Source organism: Hemicordylus capensis, chromosome 7 (assembly GCF_027244095.1).
Source record: "Hemicordylus capensis ecotype Gifberg chromosome 7, rHemCap1.1.pri, whole genome shotgun sequence".
Taxonomy (NCBI): domain Eukaryota; kingdom Metazoa; phylum Chordata; class Lepidosauria; order Squamata; family Cordylidae; genus Hemicordylus; species Hemicordylus capensis.
In genome coordinates, this window is record NC_069663.1 from 23,957,574 (window position 1) to 23,982,111 (window position 24,538).

The following is a 24,538-nucleotide window of genomic DNA, read 5'->3' on the forward strand; positions in this document are numbered from 1 at the left end:
GGAAAACAGGGAAAAGCCTCCACCTTTATATCCTGCTTGTGAGCTGTACAGACAGATGAAGGTACAACTTAATGTCTGAACAGGGCTTTGAATTCTGGGTCATCCAATGAAACTGATAGGCAGAAGAGTGAGGTTAGACAAGAGCACATAATGTTTTATTCAACTCATTGAAAATGTATGGTACTCATTGCCACAGGTTGTGATAATATTCACTGGATATTCTCAAATGTGATAGCTGTATTGGACATGGAATACTATTTCTTGTTCACATGCATCTTGTATTTGTCTGCATTTGATAGCAGACGTGCAATGGTATTAGTATTTGATGACAATGAGATTTCACATTCTTTGATGCCTGCCGAATGAGAGATGCCAGAATTTTTAAACACTCGTATTTCAGATTCCAAGGTAAAATTTCGCATTCGGAATTGAACTCGTCAAATTGGGAATTCTCCATTCAGTTCTTACTCTGCTCAGGATACAGGAGCAGCATCCTTTCTGCAAGAGTCCCACAAAAGGACTGATGGTTTTCACATTTTGCTTTACAAGGCAGACCAAAGACGCCAAGGTTTTAAATTCTATCTCAAGGTTTTAATTCCTTCTCAGCTAAGAAGCCCTCTGTGGCGGTCCTCTTTGAGCAAGACACCATCTTTCCCAGCGTACCCTACATCATCAGGTGGTTGCGAGGAGAAATAAAATGAGATTAGGATATATTGTAGTCCAACTTCTGCCCTTGAGACAGGGTGGGAGAGAAACCTAAATAATCAATCAGCAATAATTACATTTGGAATCCTTGGTGTTCTAAGCTATTTGTCCAGGAGACAACAGGTGGAGGCGTAAAGCAATACATCTTTTTTCACAGCTCCAGTAGGGTGGGTGGATGCAGTGGGGTGATGTGGGGCCAAGATCACTGGTCTCTCGGTGGGAAGAGAAGGAACAGTGAATTTGGGGAGAGTGTTCCCCTGGCTGCCAGGAAAGGCCGAAACAAAGTCAGTTTTACTTCTTCCTAAACAGCCTTCAGGTCCTGCTGCAAAAGAGCCTTGACAGACTCATCTCCCCCTCCCGCCGCCACCCCACATACTATGATCAATCTCTCCCACTCTTCCCCCATCTCCTTCCCAAGCTTGTTAAGCACCCATGTAAATCAGCTGTCACGGCTATGCTGGCAAATTGTAGTGCTAAATTTAATGAGGATGTGCGGGATAAACAAAACAGGGACCATCGCTCAAATCCTTTCTGGTATTTACTACGGCTTCTACTACAACTACTATACACACACACACACACACACACACCCTTTCTTCTCAGCTGATGCATCATTAGGGCTTGTCTGTAACTCCCAATGCAACGAGGTTTCCTCGATCTCTCTTCTTATCTTGCCCATGCTCTGCATGGGGGAGACAGAGAAATCACCTGCCCGGTGACTTCTCCCTCAACTTTCACCCTGTTTTCCAGTGCAGGGGTTTCCTGCCTTGAGTCACCTGATGTTGTTGGACTACAACTCCCATAATCCCCAGCCACACTGGAATGCTGTTTAGGATTAGACAGTCCATCTAGGATTCTAGCATGTCACAACAGCAAACCCATTCCAAAGTTTCCTTCACTTCTGCAAACAGAGACCCAAGACCCAAATTCTGCAAGGACAATTAATATGAACTTGGTAGATGATGATGATGATGATTGATGATTACATTTATATCCCACTCTTCCTCCAAGGAGCCCAGAGCAGTGTACTACATACTTGAGTTTCTCTTTCACAACAACCCTGTGAAGTAGGTTAGGGTGAGAGAGAAGTGCCTGGCCCAGAGTCACCCAGCTAGTTTCATGGCTGAATTGGGATTTGAACTCAGGTCCCCCCGGTCCTAGTCCAGCATTCTAACCACTACACCATGCTGGTTTTTATGAGAGCCACCTAATGATGCAGCAGGGAAGTAACTTGCCTAGGGAGGAAGAGGTTGCTGGTTTGAATCCCGGCTGGTATGTTTCCCAGGCTATGGGAAACACCTATATCGGGCAGCAGCGATACAGGAAAATGCTGAAAGGCATGGCAATGGTAAACCCATCCTGTATTCTACCAAGGAAAACCACATGGCTCTGTGGTCGCCAGGAGACGACACTGACTCAACGGCACAGCTTTTACTTTTGGTAGATCTTATACAGGGGATGGAGAAAAGAAATACTAGGAACTTGCAGTCAGAGTACAGGCTGGTTGGTACAAATACATATGTGACTTTCTCCCACAGTACCTCTTCTTGACTCATATCCCGTCTTCTTCTGCTCTTTCCCCCAACACTGCTCTTTCACAGGCTACCCATCCTTTGGATTCCTGTTCCACTGCCTACTCTGCACCTTTTGATCGGCCATCTTTTCTTAGCCCCACTACCATCTTGTCCTCAGCCTCCTCACAAAGCTGCTCCTTCCCTTAGGCGCTGTGTGACTTCTTAATCTCAGCCAAACTGACAACTTTCACTTCCTTCACAGAAACTTAGATTGCAAACATTCAACTTTGTCCCCGGAGCACTTGTAATGTTTGTGAACATTCTCCACCATCACATCAGGACAACCAGCCAGACAGTGTCAAAAGCTTCACAGCCATAAGTGTAACACAGCATACATAATGGCAGATGGGGAAAATGCTGGGGATTGCTTAGCTAATGGTGATTTCACCTGGGACTCCAAAGTTGTATGTATGTATGTATATCTTGCTCTTCCTCCAAGGAGCCCAGAGCTGTGTACTTGGGTATGTTTTTCCTCACAGCAACCCTGTGAGGTAAGAGGAGGCTGAGAGTTAATGACTGCCCCGAAGTCACCCACTGAATTTAATGGCTGAATGGGGGATTTGAACTTTGGTCTCCCCAGTCCTAGTCCAGCACTCTAACCACTACACCACACTAGCATGCAAGATGGGACCTCTAGGCACTCCAACTGTTTCTCATCTCCCCCAACGCAGATGAAGATGTGTCTCTTCTTTGGCATAAAAAGTGCATTCAGCTCAGATCCCAAAGCCTGACTCAAAGTCCACAAGTGCTCCTATCTATGTTAGTATCTTTAGGCCATGTTCTAGGAAGCAACATTGAAGCTGAGCTTACTGTAGATAGAGGCGGCTAATAATGACACCGGATGTGGCAGAAGGGAAGTTGCAGATATTGGGGATAAGTGAGGAAGGGAGGAAAGAGAGGAAATTATGGCCACGAGAAAGCATACCTGCCCATAGCTCATCCCATTCCCCTGGTGGGGGCCAGTCCCCTTTCAAACCTGAGCTTTGCAAGCTTGAATGTGTTGGGGGTGGTGGGAGGAGGGAAGGTTGCCAGCAGCCACGTCTTGTCTCCTCTGGCTTCTCACAGGTTTTGCAAGGCGTGTAAGGAGAGCTCACATAGGAAGCTGCCTTCTACTGAGCCAGACCATTGGTCCATCTAGCTCCGTACACAGACTGGCAGCACCTTCTCCAAGGTTTCAGGCAGGAGTGTCTCTCTCAGCCCTATCTGGAGATGCCAGGGAGGGGACTTGTTGGGACCTTCTGCTCTTCCCAGAGCAGCTCCATCCCCTAAGGAAAATATCTTACAGTGTTCACACTTCTAGTCTCCCATTCATATGCAACCAGGGCAGACTCTGCTTAGCTAAGAAGACAAGTCATGCTTGTTCCCAGAGAGGGAACTTGGGACCTTCTCTTCCCAGAGCGGCTCCATCCCCTAAGGGGAATATCTTCCAGTGCTCACAGTTCTAGTCTCCCATTCAAATGCAACTGGGGTGGACCCTGCTTAGCAAAGAGGACAATTCATGCTTGCTACCACAAGACCAGCTCTCCAAGGGTCAGATCAGTCCTAAAGAGCTGCTCCAGTGGCAGCGAGGGAGCAAGGGGTGGTGGATCTTGTCACACTGCTGGAGACCCAATAATCTGCCATTTGAAGCCACTGCCTCACCTTGCCTCATGAAAAGGCCGCTCCTGCTTAAAGAAACATATTTGGAGTCCAGGATCATGAAGGGGCAACCCATTGTGGCAAGCATTAGCTGCCAAGGCTCCCTGTCCTACATAGCCCTTCAAGATACGGGGCCTCTGGTTGCGTCTGGCCCTCCTGCATGGGATCAGGCCCTTAAATGGTGGACGCCTCTGCAACCCAGCACTGCCTGCCTCCACCAGCTCAGTGTCCCCCTTTTGAATACTGGGTAGCTGCTTCCAAGCTCTGCTTCTCAATCTTCTTCCCCCCTACAATAAAGGCCCCGCTTTCCTTTCATGCCATGCAGAAGAGGCGTGATCTGGCGCTGGGCTGCGGAGCGGCGTCTTTTCCTGGGTGCTGCGGTGGCCGCCTGGTGACAGTGAGAGCGGGCCGGGCTGCTTGCACGGAGGATGCTGGGTGGCCTGTGCCCAGCTTGGCAGGCAGGTGGGGTGGGGGGGAAGGTGGAGTTTCCGCCGATTGCGCAAGCCTATTTGTATATTCCGAGCTCATGAGATACATTATTCGGGAGAAAATGAATCTTTCATGACTGATTTGTCGCCGCCTCTTCTCCCTCCGTTGTTGTTTAATGTTTCAATTTGGAGGAAGCAAACATTCAATCAGGCGGATTAACTGTTTAATGTGTACCATCACTCAAGCTGTCTGCCGGAGGGCAACGCACAGCGACACCAGAGCAGGCCCGGGCCTGCCACATTTAGGCGAGGAGTCAGCATTGATCCACCAGCTCCTTTGTTAAATGATACGCGGTGGGGACAGGAGCAGCCACCCCCCGCTTCCTCTCCCCAGGGGACCTGGGCAGCCCATTGGCATTAGACGGGTGGAAACGCAAGGCTGAGATGGCAGGGAATGGGGATGCTGGCCAGAGGCATGAATCTGGCACACACGTACAGCCCAAAGGCAGACTTTCGGTGGCTGTCATCTATGGAAGGGCTTCCCAGATATGGTTGGACTACAACCCCCATCACCCCCAGCCATGATGACCAAGGGTGATGGGGTGTGTAGTCCAACAGCTTCTGGGGACTCAAGGTTGGGAGATCCAGGACACCTAGTAGGAAGACATTAGTGGTCTGCATGGGCCACTAATGCTCAGCAGTGGTTTTCGAACTGCGTCAGATTAGGCTGCTCTGTGTACTGCTTGAATTCTCTTCGCTTACCTGCCCATGGCAGACGCACACAGGAAGCTGCCTTACCCTGGTCCAGACCACTGGTCCATTTCGCTTAGCATTGCCTCCTCTGGCTGGCACAGACTTTCCAAGGTCTCAAGGTCCCATTCCCAGCCCTACTGCTGAGATCTGCGGACAATGAGGACAGAACCGAGAACGTGCAAAGCAGAAGCTCTGCTACTGAGCTGTGGGTTATCTGCAGAACCCTTGGGATTTTATTAGGGGGCTTTCAACAAGAAGGCCAGGGATGGCCAACAAGCTTTTCTGACAGGCAGCTAGCTGGCCAGTTGTCCACTGGGGAGATGCATTCTCACCTCACGCCATGGTGAGCCCTAACAGGTCTGGCTGGTGCTGTTTGCAAAGGGAGGGTGTATTTCCCCAGAATCCTCTGCAGCATGAAGGGAATCCAGCATGAGAACCCTGTGGATGCCACCTTCAGTTCCATTATGGAAGATGGTTTGCACAGAGGACGCCTGTTCCCAGCTGTCTGTCTGTCTGTCTGAATGAATGAATGAATGAATGAATGAATGGGTTCCTTGACAGGTTTCCCAAACAGCTCACAATTAGAATACTCACAAAGATCCAATCATAATTGGGATATGTAGGTGTACATGTGGCAGGCTCTTCCCGCCAGAGGGAGGGCATAGAAGGAGCTGCAGATGGTCTCAGGGGCTGTCTGGTGGTGAAGAAGATGCGATGGATGAAGACAGGGCTAATCTGAGGCATTGCCTCAGCGAAGCCCACCGGAGGTGCAACTCCAAACTTGTTCCTTCCCTGAAAGGCCCACTGGAGGTGCAACCTGCCCCCGCCTCCGCAAAAAACCCCCACAGTCCTGGAGGAGCCGGCATTCAGAATGTGCCGTGTTAGGATCCTCCGCACTTTTATCCCTGTTGCACATTGGACCCTTTCAGTTCAAGCCTCTAGTTCCTACATGAACAACGGCATCACTCTGAATTGGTCCCTGAACAGTTGCATCGCAGAAGCCAGGAGGGATGCTCCCAGAATCCCTTGAAACAGGATGCTGGAGTGGAACACCCTGTGAGAGGGTTGAGGAAATGGAGAGCAGAGAGTGCTGTGTGCTCTTAATGCACTGTGAGATTGTAAATCAGCAACAGCCAACTGGCGAGTGGGGGGTCAAATCGAGCTCTTGAAACCATATTATCTGGCTCCTGGCTACCCTACAAATTGGCATCAAGAAATGGAAACCAGAGTATCTTTTGGACCGCATTCGCCCATATGAATCCACCAGGACCTTCCATTCAGCATCTCAGGTCCTGCTCATAGCCCTGCCACTGACTGAGTTTTGGCTGGTGGGGACTAGAGACAGCCTTTTCAATTGTGGCCCCTCGGTTTTGGAATGCCCTCCTTGAAGAACTTCGTCATGCTCCTTCTCTCAGAGTTTTAAAAAGTACATTTGAAGACCCATCTTTTTAGGGAGGCTTCTTAATGCTTTATCTGCAGCCTATATCTGGGGGGCGGGGGTGTTAATTTTTTTTAAATTTTCAACTTCTAAATTTGGTTTTAATTGGGTCCTGTATTTAGATTTTTTTTTAAAAAAATATTTTATTAATTTTATATTGTTATATTGTTTTGTCTCTTTTATTAATTTTATGAGCAGTTTTGCATTGGAGGGGCAGGGAATAAATATTTTAAATAAATATTGGATAAGTTACAATGTGAGGCAACATGTTTTACTGAATGAGTGGCAGGTAGAAAGATAAGGTAGTTGGTAGGAAGGTCTAATACGAGTAGTTTCTGTTTGTTTGCTTATTCTCTTATGCCCAGGAGAGAGGATCAAGTGTGGGAGAGCATCCTTTTATGGGCAAGGCCATCCAGGGAAGAGAGGTTTAGGAAACAGAGGGAAGTCACACCCTCTCATTCATTCATTCATTCATTCATTTATAGATTTATTTCAAATCTACATGGAAGTCACACCCTGGGAAAGAAAATGGCGGTGGCAGCTGGGGGGAGAAAATGGTGGGGGGCAATGGCAGCAGCAGCAGGGGGAGAAAATGGCAGCTGGGGGGGAGAGAAAGTGGCGGTGGTGGTCAGGGGGCGCTGAGAAAGGGGGAGAGCTGAGAGGGAGGGGGAAGGAGCGGGATAACTAGAGGCACAGATGCTCTGTGTCCGGGACCCCTAGTTTGTTGTTGTTGTTGTTTGTTGTTGTTGTTTTTATTATTATTTCACAGATCAGTGCTGAACCCTGAAAAGGTGTTCTGGGGCTGAGCTGACAGATTCTGGGGCTGAATCATGGGCTCAGAGGAGGTTCTGAACTGGGAGAGGCTGTCTAAATTCTTGCATAGTATATCTAGCCTAATCACCTTTAGTGGCGCGGTGGGGAAATGCTTGACTAACAAGCAGAAGGTTGCTGGTTCGAATCCCTGCTGCTACTATATTGAGCAGCAGTTATATAGGAAGATGCTGAAAGGCATCATCTCATACTGCGCGGGAGGAGGCAATGGTAAACCCCTCCAGTATTCTACCAAAGACAACCATAGGGCTCTGTGGGCGCCAGGAGCTGACACCGACTCGAGGGCACAACTTTACCTTATATCTAGCCTAGATCCTGCTCATCCCACTAGGTGGCAGCACAGAAACCAGTAGAATGTAGCATAGGGTTCTTGCCTTGTGTGCCTACCTCTGTCTCAGGATAAGAGAGATGGTGTGTAATATTTTGCACAGCTGGGACCCGAGGGCAACACTGCTTGTCATTAGCCAATGTGAATGGCAGGTGGATGGGGGACATCTAGATAGCCTTGTATATTTAAGTCCAAGTTTTGTTTTGTTTTTTAACTTCAGTTGCATGAAAAAAGTGTCAATAGTTGTCAATCATCCCAGGATCTTTGCATTCTTTGCCATGCTGTACACAGGGCTCATCACTGGCTGAGTCTTTAAGGGTGCAGTAATTTGTGAGATAATATCTGTATGTGCATTTGTTAACAAGAATGTGATGCTCTCCAATAATAGGTGAGTAGTCAGGGGGGAAACAGGTGTCCTACCTATAGCATAATTCAGGTGGGGCATTCTGCCTTTCAGCTTCCAATCCCCAAGATGCATCAAATGACAGACGCATGTGAAACTATGCTTCTATTCCCATGGGTTTATATGCGAGCGCAAGATTAAGACCCAGAACACACACAATATCAGGACTATATTACCCCCAAATCCAGTGCTTGGTCCTAGACACATGCACATGTGTCAAACTTTTTTTTTTTTTTAAAGCCATACAATGAAAGTTCAGTCCACTGGGAACATTTCAGATTCGGAATTGGGAAGTAGGGTTTGGATTTTTTTTTTTTATTGGTAGAGAATTGCATAATTTATCTGGGGAGCCAGAAACAAAATCAGAATAGAACCAGATGCTTAGAGATGGCCCAAGGTAGAGTGGTGCCTGAGATGAGGTGCCAAAGGCTGCCTTGCCCCTGGTGGGGGCCAGCCCCCTTTCAAAACTGACCTTTGCAAGCTTTGAAGGTAGTGGTGTGGTGGTGGTGAGGAAGAAGGAAAGTTTCCAGCAGTCTCTTCTCGTGCTTTATGCAAGAAGAGTGAGGAGAGAAGGGCAGCCTCCTCTTTTTTCAAAGAGGGGGGTATCTTGGTCTCTCGCTGGCACCCCAATACTCTATGGCTTGAGGTGGAAGCTTCACCTTGCCTCATGGAAGGACCGCCCCTGATTCCAAAATGAATTCTGAAGTGGCACAGTCCAGGATTCTCTTGATTTTGTAAACCGGCTCTTAGATTGTGAAGAATCTTACCCCTCAAATGGAATGCCCTACCCATCCCTGGCAGTATGCATCCCCCAGCCTAGCTCTGATTTAGCCCAGTAGAGGTTCTTGTCTGACAGCCAGTGACTCCAAGAAGATGAGCATGATCAATGCTTGTCTAGAATATATGCGGCTGCCTGTGACCTCGAGTCCCTCTTTGTTTTAGTGATGCCTCTCAGCACCTCATTCCTGTTACCCTCCGTGCCCTTTGTAGATGCTTGGAAGAATGGTGCAGAGCGGGGCTCAGTTCTCCAGCTCAGAATCTGAAGTGGTGCCAGTGGGAAGATGTACTTTTGAAGCGTTCTCCAAGGGCTTGGCTCATGTGACTTCCAACTTTGCAAACAGAAGGCCGGTTCGCACAATCAAACTGGCCGGCTTGGAATCCAGGATAAACTAAAGCTTCTGCAGGGACGGTCCTTTCATGAGCCAAGGTGAGGCGGTTGCCGTAGGCAGCAGATTATTGGGGCGCCAGCAAGGCAGCAAGATGCCCTTGTGCCCGCTGCTTTAAAAAGGGGGGGGAGAGGAGGGTGCTTGCATGCATTTGGCAGCCTGAGTCAGGTGCATGGAGGTCTTGAGCCACCACTGACTGCAGTGCGTCCCAAATGTAGAAAAAGAGCGAGTCAAGGAAAAAGCTAAGCAAGCCCCCCAGGTCCACTTCTAAAATGAATGCACGTGCAGCCATTCAAGGAAAAAAAAACATGGACGTATACAGACCTCTGAGTGCACTTACAAGGTAATGTCTGAATAAGGATTTTGTCTCCTTGTCTCTGAGCCCAGTTGCTTGCTCAGCAGCACCAATGTTTGTTTGCCCCCACACCTTGAGCAGACCATGCCCAGTTGAAGCGTAGGGATTGTCTGGGGAATGGCAGAAGAGATACTGGTGGATGGAATTATGGCACCCGAGAGACAGTATGAGGGAAAGAGGGATTGGGGAGGGGGATCGGGAAAGGGGGAGAAAAAAATAGAGCGATAAGAGAGACAGAGAAAGGCAATTGCCGTGTTGATAGCAGGGCTTGATGGCCATGGTGACAGGCAAATAGCGTGGTGATTGCAGTCTGAGATATTGCTAGGTCCTCTGACCTCTCCAGCACAGCCGGTTAGGGAGGCTACAGTGGGTCCTTGCTTCCAGCCTTCTCCAATGTTCCCCTCACCCTTGGGGATGACCCAAACCTCCACAGGCTGATGGAGCTGGGGGTCTTGGGCGACAGCTTCTCCCAACAATCTTTCCCTCCCTGCCTCCCTCCCTGTCAGGGTGCTGTGCTGCCTTTGTCAGCTTCACACGGCACCAATTCTAGCTGTGTGCCTTGTGTGTGTGCAAACTCGGGGCATCATTTTAGGAAGGCAGTAGGGAGAGTCCTGCGTCCCATGTTTCAGCCCAGCCCCATGGCATTATTCCTCAGGAGTACCTACCTGTATCTTGGGCAACTTGTGAGATTTAGATGCTGACTATATGTCGGTGGTTTTCAGACTATGGATTGGTGCACCCGGCAGTTACATAAGAACATAGGAAACTGCCTTCTACCAAGTCAGACCTTTGGTCCATCTAGCTCAATATTGTGCGCACTGACTGGCAGCGGCTCTCCAAGGTTTCAGGCAGGAGTCTTTCCCAGACCTATCTGGAGATGCTGCCAGGGATTGAACCTGAGATCGTCTGCATTCAAGCTCTATCACTGAGCTACGGCCCTTCTCCCCCAAAATGCATAGGACTATAGGAAGCTGCTGTCTACTGAGTCAGACCATTGGTCCATCTGTCTCAGAATTATCTCTACTCTGAATGGCAACACCTCAGGCAGGAATTCCAGGGATTGAACATAGGACCTTCTGCATGCAAGGCAGATTCTCTACCACTGAGCTTCAGCCACATCCCCATCTTTAAGAACTTACTGAGGGTTCCTCAAACAAAAGATCCAGATGAGCTTCCTTGAAAGAAACTTGCCCACCATCACCAATATTTTCCTGCCGCACACAGTTAGGATACAATCAGGGGTGTAGCTATAATTGAGCGGATGGGTCCAAAGAACCCAAGGACCCCAGCTTCTGAGGGGCCCCCAGCTCCACCCCTCCCTATTTTCTTCATTATCTGCCTCAATCCGAGAGGCTGCCAGGAAGAGTGGTGAACACGGGCCCTCTCTCCTTTAGCTACGCCCCTGGATACAACAGTGCTCACTGCACATGGAGTCACAGTGGGGCCCAACAGGCTTTCCGCAGTGGCCCAAATGAATCAAGTATGTGCCTGAAAACCCCAGAATCCTAGGCAAAACAGTGAAGTTCCATGGAAGATGTGCAAGGATTTATTCATAGAGGTGCTGGGGGGGAAATTGTGGAAAGTATTTTCTGAAGGCAGAAAGTTTGAAAACATGGTTCTCTAAGCAATGGATGTATGGCTATAGGTAGAGAGAGAGAGAGGTGTGTGTGTGTGTGTGTGTGTGTGTGTAATATGTATGCATGCAGGCGGGGACTGTCTTATGTGTTGACAGCATTACTGTAGTTATTACGAGATATTAAAAAGTAATCACAATGAATGTTCTTCAAATACACTGCTAGGGTGGTGTTTGTTTTTTAATTTAACTGTGAGTTCATCCATGAGCTAAGCCTCTGAAACTTTCTGTGAATCTTTCCCCCATAATGCAACCCCTTTCCCCAGCCTTCCTCACTCTCAAAACCCGAAATGGCACCCCTCTTTCAGATTTAAGTATGCTCATCAGGAAGTCAAGAATAGCCGTAGCTCCCTATCAAATGCACACTCACCGATCTGGTGCCACATAACATGTGAAATGACATCTAGAATATGTCTTGTACCATGCTTATCTACATGTCATTTTGACCTAGGACAAAGATAATGGAACACTTTTGGCTAGAGATGTTCAGTGCTGGCAGGAAAATCAACCAGCCGCACATTTTTGTGCCAGGGTTCAAAGGCAGGTGGGAGGCATAGCTCAGTGGTAAAGCCTCTGTAGAAGGTCTCAGGTTCAGCCCCTGGTAGCATCTCCAGCTAAAGGTTTATATAGAAGATTATGAAAAAGACTGAGCTCTGCTGAGAATCATGAGAGCTGATATCAGTCCAAGTAAATTGCCCACTGTTGTTTTCTCGGACTGGCAGCAGTGGAGTGGTCAAGATAAGGCAGCTACTTGAGTTCAGACTTGCTTGGATGTCTCCCCTTTCTGAGCCAAAGCCTTTCCCCCCAATGCCAGATGCTTGGAGCTGGGCTGAATGTGGTCCCTCTTTCATGAGCAACTCTCCATATGCTTAAAGGTACTTTTTGTGGTGGTTCTTTAATTGTGTGCCCAAAGAGCTGAGTTTTGGCAGGCAATACAGATTCCAGGAATCTTACCCTGCATACGAGAAACCCTGCTTGCCACCAGATCCCATGTTTCATCACGTGCTGGACCCCAACCCACTCTCATAGCCTGTAACAGTCCAGGAATCCTGTATCTCTCCTCCACTATTCTCATCCAAGTTTAACTTTGAGAATCTGCTCCTGCTTTCAAAAACTAAGAGCAGAATCCAGGAGGCCTCCATAGTGGAGTGGAAAGCCAGTCTTGCAGTAGAGGGCATGGACTTTGCTAAGCAGGGTTTATTTGGGTTTGTATTTGGATGGGTGACGACATGTAAGCACCGTCTGCTGTAAGATATTCTCCTTAGGGGATGGGGCCGTTGCTCAGTGGCTAAGCATCTGCTGCAGCTTGCATGCATGAAATTCCAGGTTCACTCCCTGGCAGCATATCCAGGTAGGGCTGGGAAAGACTCCTGCCCGAAACCTTGGAGAGCCTCTGACAATCAGCGTAGACAATACTGAGCCAGATGGACCAATGGTCTGACTCAGTATAAAGCAGCTTCCTATGTAGTGCTAAGAAGCATCAGAGCAGCACCACATTTTTTGCTGAACTACCCATTCTGCTCCTTGCTAGAACTACCCATTCTGCTCCTTCCTTGTGTTGGAAGCAGGCAAGAGGCACTGGGGAACATTATTATTAACTCGAATGGGAGAGGATCCCTCCACGCACCTCCTGACCCTGTTCTCTTTAACGGCTGTAGCTCCTTCACCCAAGCATTGACCCAGCCAAACCCTACTTAGCAGAAGCTCAGAGCCTGACGGAGCCTAGAGGCCACGAACTGCTAGAGCTAGAGAAATCCTCTTCTCATTTCAAAATTCCTCCCACCCATTCTCTCTGAATCTACTGCATGTCACACCTTGGCCTAAGGATGGCAGAAAGGAATATCCTTCTCATTGGCTTATCTGCTTCATCACATTTGGAGGACTATATTACAATGCCTGCGGCACACATGTGCAGCCAGACTGTTACAAATGCCTAGAGAGGGTCTCAACCATTCTATAACCACCCTGTTACCATTCTTGTTGGTCTTTTCCCCAGACAGAAGCATTCTGGGATATCTTTGAGAGGTAGACTGTATAAACCCATAGGCAATCTCTGGCAAGCCATGGTTTTTCCTATGGACAAATTTCCCCTTCTGAATTATTGACCTGTGAGTTGCCACATTGTGGCCGCATGGTGTCAGATATGGGCTGGATATGGCCCGTGGGCCTTTTTCTCTAGCTCTTTGGCCAAGCTAAAGAGTATCAGGGGCAAAAGAGTACCAGGGCTCAATGCATGTGCCTATCATTTCAGAGCCTAGCATTTCTGGATAACACAGCTCAGTGGTGGAGCACCTGCTATGTGTGCAGAAAGTCACAGGAAGCTGCCATATACCAAGTCAGGCCATTGGTCTATCTAGCTCAGTATTGTCCTCACAGACTGGCAGCGGCTTCTCCAAGGTTGCAGGCAGGAATCTCTCTCAGCCCTATCTTGGAGATTCCAGGTTCAGTCTCCAACATCCTCAGGTAGAGCTGGGGGAAACTCCTACTGAAATTCTAAAGAACTGCCACATGCAGTGGAGGCGACACTGAGCTAAATGGGCCAATGGCCTGATTCAGAATAAGACAGCTTCATATGCCCATAGATGGCTTCAAATATCCATATCTATGCAGGGCTGGGGTAGATCTATCTGAGAAGTGACCAGTTGTTGCCAGTGAGTGTAAACATATCTGGATGATTTGGACAAGAGATCTAGCTAAGTATACCACAGTTCTTTAAATATCTAAATCTAAATCTAAACCCCCAGATGTTGGACTACAACTCTTGTCTACACCACAATGGCTGAAGACCAAGCAATCACAAAAGCTGAACGGCTGGCTAAATAAGCTTTCCAGTCAACAGGAGATGGGAATTCAGTGCCTTTATAGTTCCTTAACCGTTTTTTCACTGGGTAGCAGTAGTAGAGTAAATTATGCAAAAGATGCTAATTTGATTAATTTGCATCATTTAGAATTCAGCTCTTTTTTTGGCACAGAATTTACATTTTGTTTCAGTGTAGTGTACACACCGCTCAGAGCGTGCTTTTCTCAAACCACTAACCACAGTCACTTTTATAAAAAGGGCAATTGCATCATTCCTGAAGGAGACCAGAATTTTGATGGAACAAGGAACCATGGGCGCTTCATGAAAAGAAGACTGGGTCTCCAGTTCTCTGGAAAAAGAACCTAAGAATTATTAGCAGAGTCCTTTGGTCCATGGTGGGTTGGGTTGGGTTAGGTTGTATTGTGCTGAGTTGGAACCAGTGTTCCCTTTAATTCCCTCCCCCACTCGTGCACACGGTAATATCAAGGCAGTGCGTGCACACATGCCTTCAGAATGGGGCCTTCCTGATTCAACCTGAATGAAATCTAAAATTGACTGAGTGGACATCAAAAAAATGTGTGAGCGTGCACACACACATGCATTGCCTTAGAGGGAACACTGGTTGGGACCATCGGTGGATTGCATCCTGACCTAAAGAAGGTCTCAACAGTAACTGCTCCATCAATGTCTTATTTTTGTTGTTGAGTTTTAGTTTAGTTTAGAGCTTTAGTTTAGTTTAATTTTTAGTTTTAGAAAAAAAAGTGGCAGGTCAGATCATTTGTTCTGAAAGAGGATAGTATCTCTCAATGGCTATTGATCATGAAGGCTACAAGGAACTTCCATATACAAAAGCACTATACCAATGAACAGCAATTGCTTGGGAGTAGTAACAGGAGAGGGCTACAATCTTTATGTCCTGCAGGTGAGCTGCCCAGATGACACTGTGAGAATCAGGATGATGGACTTTGGTCTGATCCAATAGGCTTACTTACATAGGAACATAGAAGCTGATTATACTGTATCAGACCATTGGTCCATCTAACTCTACATGAATTATTATTATTATTATTATTATTATTACATTTATATCCCGCTCTTCCTCCAAGGAGCCCAGAGCGGTGTACTACATACGTGAGTTTCTTTCACAACAAGCCTATGAAGTAGGTTAGGCTGAGAGAGAAGTGACTGGCCCAGAGTCACCCAGCTAGTTTTATGGCTGAATGGGGATTTGAACTTGGGTCTCCCCGGTCCTAGTCCAGCACTCTAACCACTACACCACGCTGGCTATCAATTGGCAGCAGCTCTCCAAAGTTTCAGGCAGGCGTCTTTCCCAGCCCTACCTGGAGATGCTAGGGACTGAAGCTGGGACCTTCTGCATGCAAATCAGGTACTCGGTATTATGGCCCCATCCCCTAAGAGGAATATCTAACAGCAGACAGTGTCCACATGTAGCCACCCATCCAAGTGCAAACCAAGGGAAATTCTGCTTAGCAATGGAGACAATTGATGCTCTCTAGCACAAGTTTGGCTCTCCACCAGGTTCTTCTTATGGAAAGGGAATTTTAGCAAGTGCAGCCTTCCATTCCCTTGCACGAGAAGAAGAGCTTCTCACAATCCCTTGCTCAATGCAACACTTGAATGTACTGCAACTGTGCTGTTCTCCTAAACATACATTTGGTCACTCTGGAAAAAGAAAAATTAACCATAGCAAACAGCATGAAGTGGGCCCCATGTTGCAGATTGGGGTTAAAGGGAGATCCAGGGTCTGAAAAGGCAGCAGACTAAGACTTCCTTGAAGTCCCAAGGAGGTGAACTGGAACATGGAAAAATGTATACCAGTGGCTCTTTAGGTGCAAGGTGAACACATGGTGGTGGGACCACTGAGGTTTCCTGCTCCCTAGCAAATCCCCTACTCCATGCTGTGTGAACAGAGGTTTCCTTCTCGTTATGAATTTCTGTCACTAAACATCTAGATACCGATATTCATACTCCATTGGTTTAAAAAAGAAGAAGATAAGAATGACCAGATGAATCATGACCCCCACACCCAGTGGGGTTAAATAGCCTTCCTCCCACAGTGAATCTGGGGAAAGGTTATACAGCATGACTTGTCCTTGTGATAAATGGGTAGGTTTCATATTGCACGCCTGGCTTGCTGTAACTAGTCCTCAGATCCAGAGAGACTTCTTGAGACAATCCCTATGGACACATCCAAGCAAGTTCCAGTAACACCAGTGTGTGTACACCCTATGTACATGCTCTCTCTACATTGTCTCATGTGAGAGCAGCTGTAATAACTGATAGTAACAGAATGTGGGTGGGTGTGACTGTACACACACGCACACACAGTTCTTCATGTTTACACTATTTTTGCACGAGCAGTATTTGTAGGGATAAGCAGACTGGTGGGCAGGGACAACACAACACAAAACACACTTTCTACAACACAAAGGTATTCACCATTCTACATGTCCACATTTCCCCATATGTTCATAACTATGCATATTTACACATACATACATACACTTCCTCACATACACACTCTCCTGTGTATTTACACAGATTTCCTCATATGCATTACATTCTTTCTATATAAAAAATCCCACAATATTCTATGCACATAAACTCTCCTCCTTTTGTCCACGCACCCCTGTATACATGTACTGGCTATAATATAAACAGCTATTTTCTGTCTGTCTGTCTGTCTATCTATCTTACTTGATAAACAAATCATTTTAACAGACAGAAGCACATCATGATAAATGCTGTTTACTAGACTCCCTTACGACTGGTGGATTCAGCCGACCCACCCCCACCCCTGCCTTCAGCCTCACTGGGGTAGGCCAATGTGAATATTCTGGTGTGAGTGGCCGGGGAATCTCATCCTTATCCATTTTTACACATACAAGGTTCTGGTTCAGCCATATTCTCCAATCAAGGACCTCTACACTCAGCCACACACTTGCTATCCCTCATAAATTCCTCCACTGGGACATATGTGATCCAACACACATATTAAGTCTACACTAGTGCTAACTTCCTGCTAACTTTTTCTTATATGAGTACGAAGCATCCCACAAACAGTTCCGTTATGTTGCTTGAGATCCCATTTCCCCCATCTTACCTCCACCACATTATTATTATTTTATTATTTTTATATTTTATAGCCCGCTCTTCTTCCAAGGAGCCCACAGCGGTGTACTACATACTTAGGTTTCTCCTCACAACCACCCTGTGATGTAGGTTAGGCTGAGAGAGAAGTGACTGGCCCAGAGTCATCCAGCAAGTCTCATGGCTGAATGGGGATTTGAACTCGGGGCTCCCCGGTCCTAGTCCAGCACTCTAACCACTAAGTGCCCCCAAAGGCCTCCTTAAGAGAAATGTTGAATCTTGGGGAGACAACTTCCCAAGATTCCTTATTCCCCACTTTTCGGGTATGAGAGCCCCATTTTCAGTTCTTCCATGTTCTTCTGCAGTCTTCATGCAAAGGAAGTGGTAAGAGAAAAAACTTTCCCTTGTCTTTATGTTGGGAGAAAGGGAAAAGAGAAAGTTACTTTGTTGGGCGGGGAGAGGTACAGCAAGTTTATCAGGATAGGGGAGGCCCTAGATATTGTTCCCATATCTTCTATTTTGTCATGGGTTGTGTTTGGCCCAGTTCCTGGGTGGATTGAAATGGGGGGAAAAAAAGTGTGTGGTCATGTCTGAGATTTTAGCTGGCAGAATCCCTGTAATCATATGGACTCTCACATGCCACTGAACTGTGGTCAAATCACCATCTCGGACTATACAAGGATCCCAAGAGGTGAGTTATGACAGAGCATTCCCACAAATCCTCCCTACACCAGAAATGTGACTCTCTTGTGCCTTCCTGACTTTGTCAACACCACAGCTGTTTTCTCTGCATTCATCTCCAAACAAGAGAGATACTAGGGCAGTCATTTCCAAATGTTTTGGTGAGGGCTTCTGGAGTTGAATGAATCTTCCTCAGAGTATGCAGGAGATGCTGGTAATGGTGTGGAATTGCCTCTCTTGTAACCTCTGCTTGCCTCTCCTCTGCCCTGGTTATTGTCACACTCTTCCTTTCAATTTTATTTTTAGTCATCTCTGAAATATTTCATAAAATGCTTTCATCTTCCTTCCTTCCTTCCTTCCTTCCTTCCTTCCTTCCTTCCTTCCTTCCTTCCTATCTCAATGCATGCATGCCATCTTTTTATTTACTGACCACCCTAATTTACATGGTCTACCCCACCGCTGAGTGCTTCTTTCTGCCTACCCCATAAATACTGAGTGCATACCATTCCTATATACACCAGGACCCTGATCTAGCTTTCTTTCTTCACCCCTCTCCTAAATGTACACATCTCACAGATCCCCCAAAATACAGCTCACTCATCTGTCCATCTGCCTACCCATCCATTTTACCTTTCTTCCATCTATCTATCTATCTATCTATCTATCTATCTATCTACTTGTCCCTCTGTCCATCTCTCTCCTTCTCTCTTTTTTCTCTCCCTTCCTCCTTCTAGCCTTTCTCCCCATGGTTATCCCCCCTTCCCTCCCTCCTTCTCTTCCTTTGTCTCTCTCTCACTCTCTCTCTTTTCTCTCTCAAGTGTTTTCAATTTTATTCTGAGTGGAATTAACTACCCCTGATGTCAAATTGCCGCCGAAATCGATAATAATATCTTTACAAAAGAGGATATTCTTCTCTCTCGGAACGGCCCCTGAAAAATGGAAAATTTAGTCGAAATTGATTCATTACTTGACACTTTATAGGACGGGCCTGCTATTGATCGGAGCCTGTCATGTCCTATCTGCCTTAATCGAAGTTGAAGTCCAGTGTCGATGGTGGGTATTTTTCATAATTCCAGGAGACCAGACAGATACAAACACACACACACGGACTCCGTTCCCCACCACCCTCTGCAGTCTCTCTGGGTGGAAAGGGGGGGAGATCTTCCTGAACCCCCCACCCCAAACAAATTGCCCTGCAAAAGGAAAGATTTTTCTTGAAATACACACACACACACACACACACACACACACACACACACGCCTTCCCCTTCACACTCAATCAGAGAATGTGAGCACAACATTGTGTGTGTGTGTGTGTGTGTGAGAGAGAGAGAGAGAGAGAGAGAGAAGTGGGGCTGTTTTGTTTGTTACTTGGGTTTGTAGTTGGGTAGGAAAAAGCTAGAAACCAGCTGGAACGTGTGAGTTGCAGGGGAGGTGGAGAAACACAACTTGTGTACCCACCCCTGTGTGTTAATACAGCAGAAAAACACAAGCACACGGGCAAGAGAACACACGGTGTTGCTTATTCACAAGCTAGCATCATCTTTAAGCACACTTTCTTGCAGCTTTCCACGCCCAGTTTCTCTTTGCACAGTTGATCATAGGTTCATTCACACGTTCTCCCTGGCACCCACATACAGAGCAGCTAGCCCCGCCCTCTCTCTCTCTCTCTCTCTCTCTCTCTCTCTCTCACACACACACACACACACCTACCTCTCACCCTTCACACAGCTTCTTAGACACACACTTCATTTCATACTCACACAAACCAGGTCACTCACACATTCCGTTTACATTTACACTCCTCCACCACCCACCACCCCCTCTGACAGGCATGCTTTTTGCACCCACAGTTTGTTTGTTTGTTTGTTTGTTTAAAATATTTATACCTCGCCTCTCCAGTGCAATACTAAATACAGTTCCTTCTTGCACACACAGTGCCGTCCTTTTATACACCCCTAAGCCCTTTGTGTCCTCAGCCCTTTATAGTCAGTCTCCTCACTGACACACTCCCTTCACAGAAAGAAACACACACACTCTCTCTCTCTCTCACACACACACACTCTCTCTCTCTCTCTCTCTCCCACACACACACACACACACAAACACATACACAATCACTCACACCATCATTTCCCCCTCACACAGCTCAGCTCAGCCCAGCCCAGCCATTCTTAAGCAAAGCAGCTTCTTTGTCACATCCCTCACACTTTCCTTCGTGCACACACAGAGATCCTTTTTTATTTTTTTTATTTTTTACACACATTCAGGGAAAGAGTTCTTCATGCAAAGAGCTCGTGCATGCTTCATTTCCCCTCACAGGCCCCTCCCAAACTGAAAAGTCCTCTCTGGCATCCCCACGGCCCTCGCGCAAAATATCTTCCCGCCACCAGAGCACCCCAGCTCCTCACGCGCCCACTTTCCCGCGCATTCCCCCTCACACGTGACCCCCTCCTCGCGGACTCCCCCTCCCCCCTCCCGCGCGCTCCCTGGATTGGTTTCGCGCGCGGACTCTCTTTCCCGCCCGGGCGCGCGCCTGCCTTCCCACGCGCTCTTTGGGCTCCACGCCACCGGACTTTAACTGGACTCCCTCCTCGACTTTGCCCTTCACCTCTCCCTCCCTCCTCTCTGCCCCCCACCTCACCCAAAGCCTCGGCTCTGTCTCGGGTGCACTTTCTTTCTTGCCCCCCTCTCCCTCCTCGCCACCTGCAAAGGATTTATTCCAAACACCCCCCCCCCCATTTTAGGATATTATCTGAGGTACATTTGCTCCCTCCTCGAAAATATCTTAACAAATATATTTTCACCCAGCCTCTTCTCCCTTGGACTCCCACCAATTTAGCCAACCACAGGGTGTGTGTGTATGTGGGTGTTTTGTTTTGTTTTGTTTTAAATGTGAGGGACACGCTCACACACAACACAGCACACACACACACACATATAAATAAATAAAGGCGCAAAGGCTCACAGCGCGAGAGAAAATACCTTGGGTGCAGTTGGCAGTTTCTTCAGCACCCTCTGGAGTGGGAAAGCGGTCGATATTTAATTGTTATTGCAAGCAGGGAGTGCAAAAAAAGAAAAAAAAAGGAGAGAGAGAGAGAACCTATTCTGGACCATTTGTTGTTGTGTGTGTGTGTGTGTGTTGCTGTTGGTGCCAAGGTGGGACTGGTGCACCTCAGCATTCACACACACACACACACACAGAGCCCCCCTGAGACAGTTTAAAAGAGGAAAGTTAAATAATTTGACTTCATTTGTAAAATAAAAAGGAGACTCTCACAGGAAACCACCCTGGAGGATTTGGAGTGTGTGTGTCTGTGGGCCCGTGTTTATAGTGCCTAAATGACCCTTCTGGATCACAACATAGGTACAAAATGAGGCAAACACACACACACACACACAAAGCTCTCCATCCTAGTCTGAGGTGATGAAATTTTAAATTTCATCCCATCTAGGAGGATCCCACGCACAATGAATCCCACTGCCTGGAATCCCATTGAATGTAATGGGGCTTATTTTCCAGTAGACATGCCCCTGGGCTCTAAATAAATAAATAAATAAATAAATAATCCTCTGCCTTCTTAGTACTGGGGTTCAGAGGCCTGTCATCTGCCCTGCAGGCCCTGCTCCTAGAGCTGTGGTAAGGGCACTCTGCACATGCTCAGGAGCACTTTTAAACAATGGTCTCCCCAGAGCTAATCTTGAGTATTTAAAAAAAACATGCCAGGGTTTATTTATTTATTTTCTTGTTGAGCCTGGCACAGATTAAGCTCTGAGGATGAATGGGAACTCTTGCTCACAACGGTGGTTTGTGTGGCTTGAGTGCATTGCTGGGCAGGCATTCAGCAACATCTTGCTCTTTGACAAAGCTATACTCCAGCTCTCTCTCCGTGTATGGATGTGTATCAACCCACAAGAATATACATACTGTATGCCAGTGCAGGGGTGGCAACGTGGGACCCTCAATCCCAGTGCTCCCCACCCCACCCCAAGAACCAGAGGGGGGCAAGTTGAGGGTTGTGCGGGGATTTGCAGCTCGCAAAAGGCGACCCAGACCTGTGTGGGGTTGGTGCTTTCTCAAGTGGGACTGCTCTAACCTCCCTTCTCGACGCAGGGGCGCATGCTCAGGTCCCTAAAGCCATCCATCAAAATTTGAGGGAAAGGGAGAAGGGGGGGGGGCAGAATTGGAAAACGGGGGTGGGGGGCTGGGGCGCGCGCGCGCGCACACGCACACACACAAATCCCATTTTCTGCAAACAGGTTGGTGGCTCCTAGCCCCTCTCTCTGTCTAAATGAAATCAGTCATTTTCATCAAGTGCCCGGCCAAATATTATCCACAGTCCATTCAGAAGGATCGAATCTTATTTAGAGTCGCGATTCGACATCTGTTTTCAAATTTGATCAGCTATGAACTTTATTTTCCGAGTTTGAGGAAAATTATATTCCATCGATCCGAAGCACTGGCGTTGCCTACATATATTTCCCCCCCTGCTTCTGCCTCGGCTCTCTCCCTCCCCTGCTATCGACGGGGAAAGACGCGTTTGTAAGAGACACACCACCACACCAGCAGACACTTCGTAATTCTCCCGATCGCACATCACACTTCCTCTGCCCGCCTGCTCCCTTCTCTGCCACCCTCCAGCCAGCCAGCCAGCCTCCCTTCTCCGACACACCTCCTCTCTCCCTTATTCATTCCTTCTCTTCCATCCTCAGACAACACACTTCCCCCTCCTTTCTCTGTGGTCCCTTCTCTCCCTCCGATAACCCGCTTTCACATTCATTCTTCCTTTCTCCCATCACGTCCCCCTCTCCTCTCCCTCCCTGATTCAGTCCCTTCTTCCAGCACACGCCGACCGACCTACCTACCTGCCTACCTACCTTCCTTCTTCCTTCCTTCCTTCCCTCCCAGAGATCTCCTTTCCTGCCTTCTTTCTTTGCCTCTTCTTTCCTTCTTTTCACACACTTTTGCATCTTTTCTCCCCCAGCCCCCAAAACGTTTGGTCCCCACACATACTCCAAAATAAGGGGTCGTAGATTCTGATTTCATTTTCTCCCCTAAGAGCCCCCCCACCGCAATCCGCCCCCTGCAACTCCTCCCCATACACCCTCCACCCCCCCCCCCGCCCAACAACAACTTCAACTTGGACACACAGCCTGGATGGTGAAGAGAGCGAACTGTGAGTAACCCTGTTCTCCAGTTGGGAAAGTTTCTTGGAGCGGGGATGCGGAGGGGGTGGGGGTGGGGAGTGGGGCCATTGTATGTGTTTCTATGGTGGTGGGGTGGGGGAGCGGAGCTCTCTTTTGCGGGGGGGCGCGTTGGGCCACGATGCTCCTACAATAAGTGGCAAAGTGAGGACAGGAGCTCTGTGACCACCCAGCCACCCACTCCCTTCTTCCCATGCATCTCCTCTCTTTCCTGCCTTCACCTTTCCTTCTTGCCTTTCCTCATCCCTTCTTTCCACTCTCTCCTTCCCCTCTTCTCTCTCTCTCTCTCTCTCTCTCTCCCCCTGTCCTTTCCCATTCCCCTCTCGCTCACTCACCCTCCCCTTCTCCTCTCTCCTCGCCTCTCTCTCTCTCTCCCCAGCTAACTGGAAGCCGGTTTCCGTTTAGATTAAGGCAGGGAACCTAATTCCAGGGCAGGGGATCGAAATTTCTGGCAACAAAGGGAAATAGCGTATTGATCAGAGGCTCCGGAGATTAAGAGACAAGTGTGTGTATCCATCAGCGCTAAACTGCCTTCCCTGCGCCTTGAGAGCTGGGCCGGGCTGCGGACGCGCCTGGCATGGCAAACACCCGCCCCTCCGGGAGGGTAGGCGCGGGCTCCCCGGGGCAGCTGGGCTGGCTCGGGGCGGACGGGGAAGGGGGAGGGCGGATCCACCGCCTCCCGCGACGGAGGGAAAGGCGAGAGGGCAGGAGACCAGAAAGAGCAGGCTTTAAAAGATTGACTCCAGGGGTCTATAATGAGAGGAAACGTCGTGCCGTGGTTAGGAGACGGAGTTGTGAGCCGTAAAGTCTCCAGTCATTAACTCACTGGGTGGCCTTCGGCAGCCTCCTCTGTCAGCCTCTCTCTCCCCTCCGCCCTCATTCTGCAATCCGGGCAGAATGGTCCAAACCTACCTTGCAGGGATGTTGTAAGACGGAGCTGTAAACCAGCGAGCCCCAGGTTCAAATTTCACCTCTGTTATGAGCGCATTAGGTGGCCCATATACAACGCCCCCTCACACACACACGTCCCTGTCTGCAACATGCGGGTTATAATACTGCGCTACCCTGCAAGCTTGTGGTGAGGACTACTTGAGATAAAAGGAAGGACTCGAAAGCGGCCTACAAATGCTAAGTATTTGGAAGACCCAGGGCCGGGAGATCAAAGCCCCAAGAGACAGCAGGGAGCTAAAAGGACTTTCATCCTAATTTTTATCCCCACGCCACGTGTAAGAGAAGGAATATAAGGGATCTCTCTCCTAGACGTGGATTACATCAAAAGGTACTGGGTGCTGATATTTGGGAAAGATCAACTTTTAGCACTCCTTTCCTGTGGGTCATAGAGTAACTGTGGGGCTGGATACTCCCTCAACTGCCTAGGATGGAGGGTGGGTAGGTGTGCACAGGGGAGAGAATTGTAATACTTGGACATTGGGAAGGTGGTACCCTAAAAAACTGAGTGGGATCTGGGGGGCTCAACAAGCGTGATGAA

At 48.1% G+C, this 24,538-nt stretch overlaps 2 protein-coding genes across 9 annotated transcripts in view; one reads left to right on the forward strand and one right to left on the reverse strand.

The window, feature by feature from the left end:
- The window catches only part of LOC128332772 (cornifelin homolog), a 139,068-nt gene that overhangs the window by 43,783 nt on the left and 70,747 nt on the right, over window positions 1-24,538 (reverse strand). The window lies entirely within an intron of this gene.
- The window catches only part of ERFL (ETS repressor factor like), a 71,200-nt gene continuing 68,730 nt past the window's right edge, over window positions 22,069-24,538 (forward strand). For all 3 annotated transcript variants that reach the window (XM_053267479.1, XM_053267481.1, XM_053267482.1), the window contains exon 1: window positions 22,069-23,021. The gene's annotated coding sequence lies outside the window, so the exon portion shown is untranslated. The remainder of the gene's footprint in view (window positions 23,022-24,538) is intronic.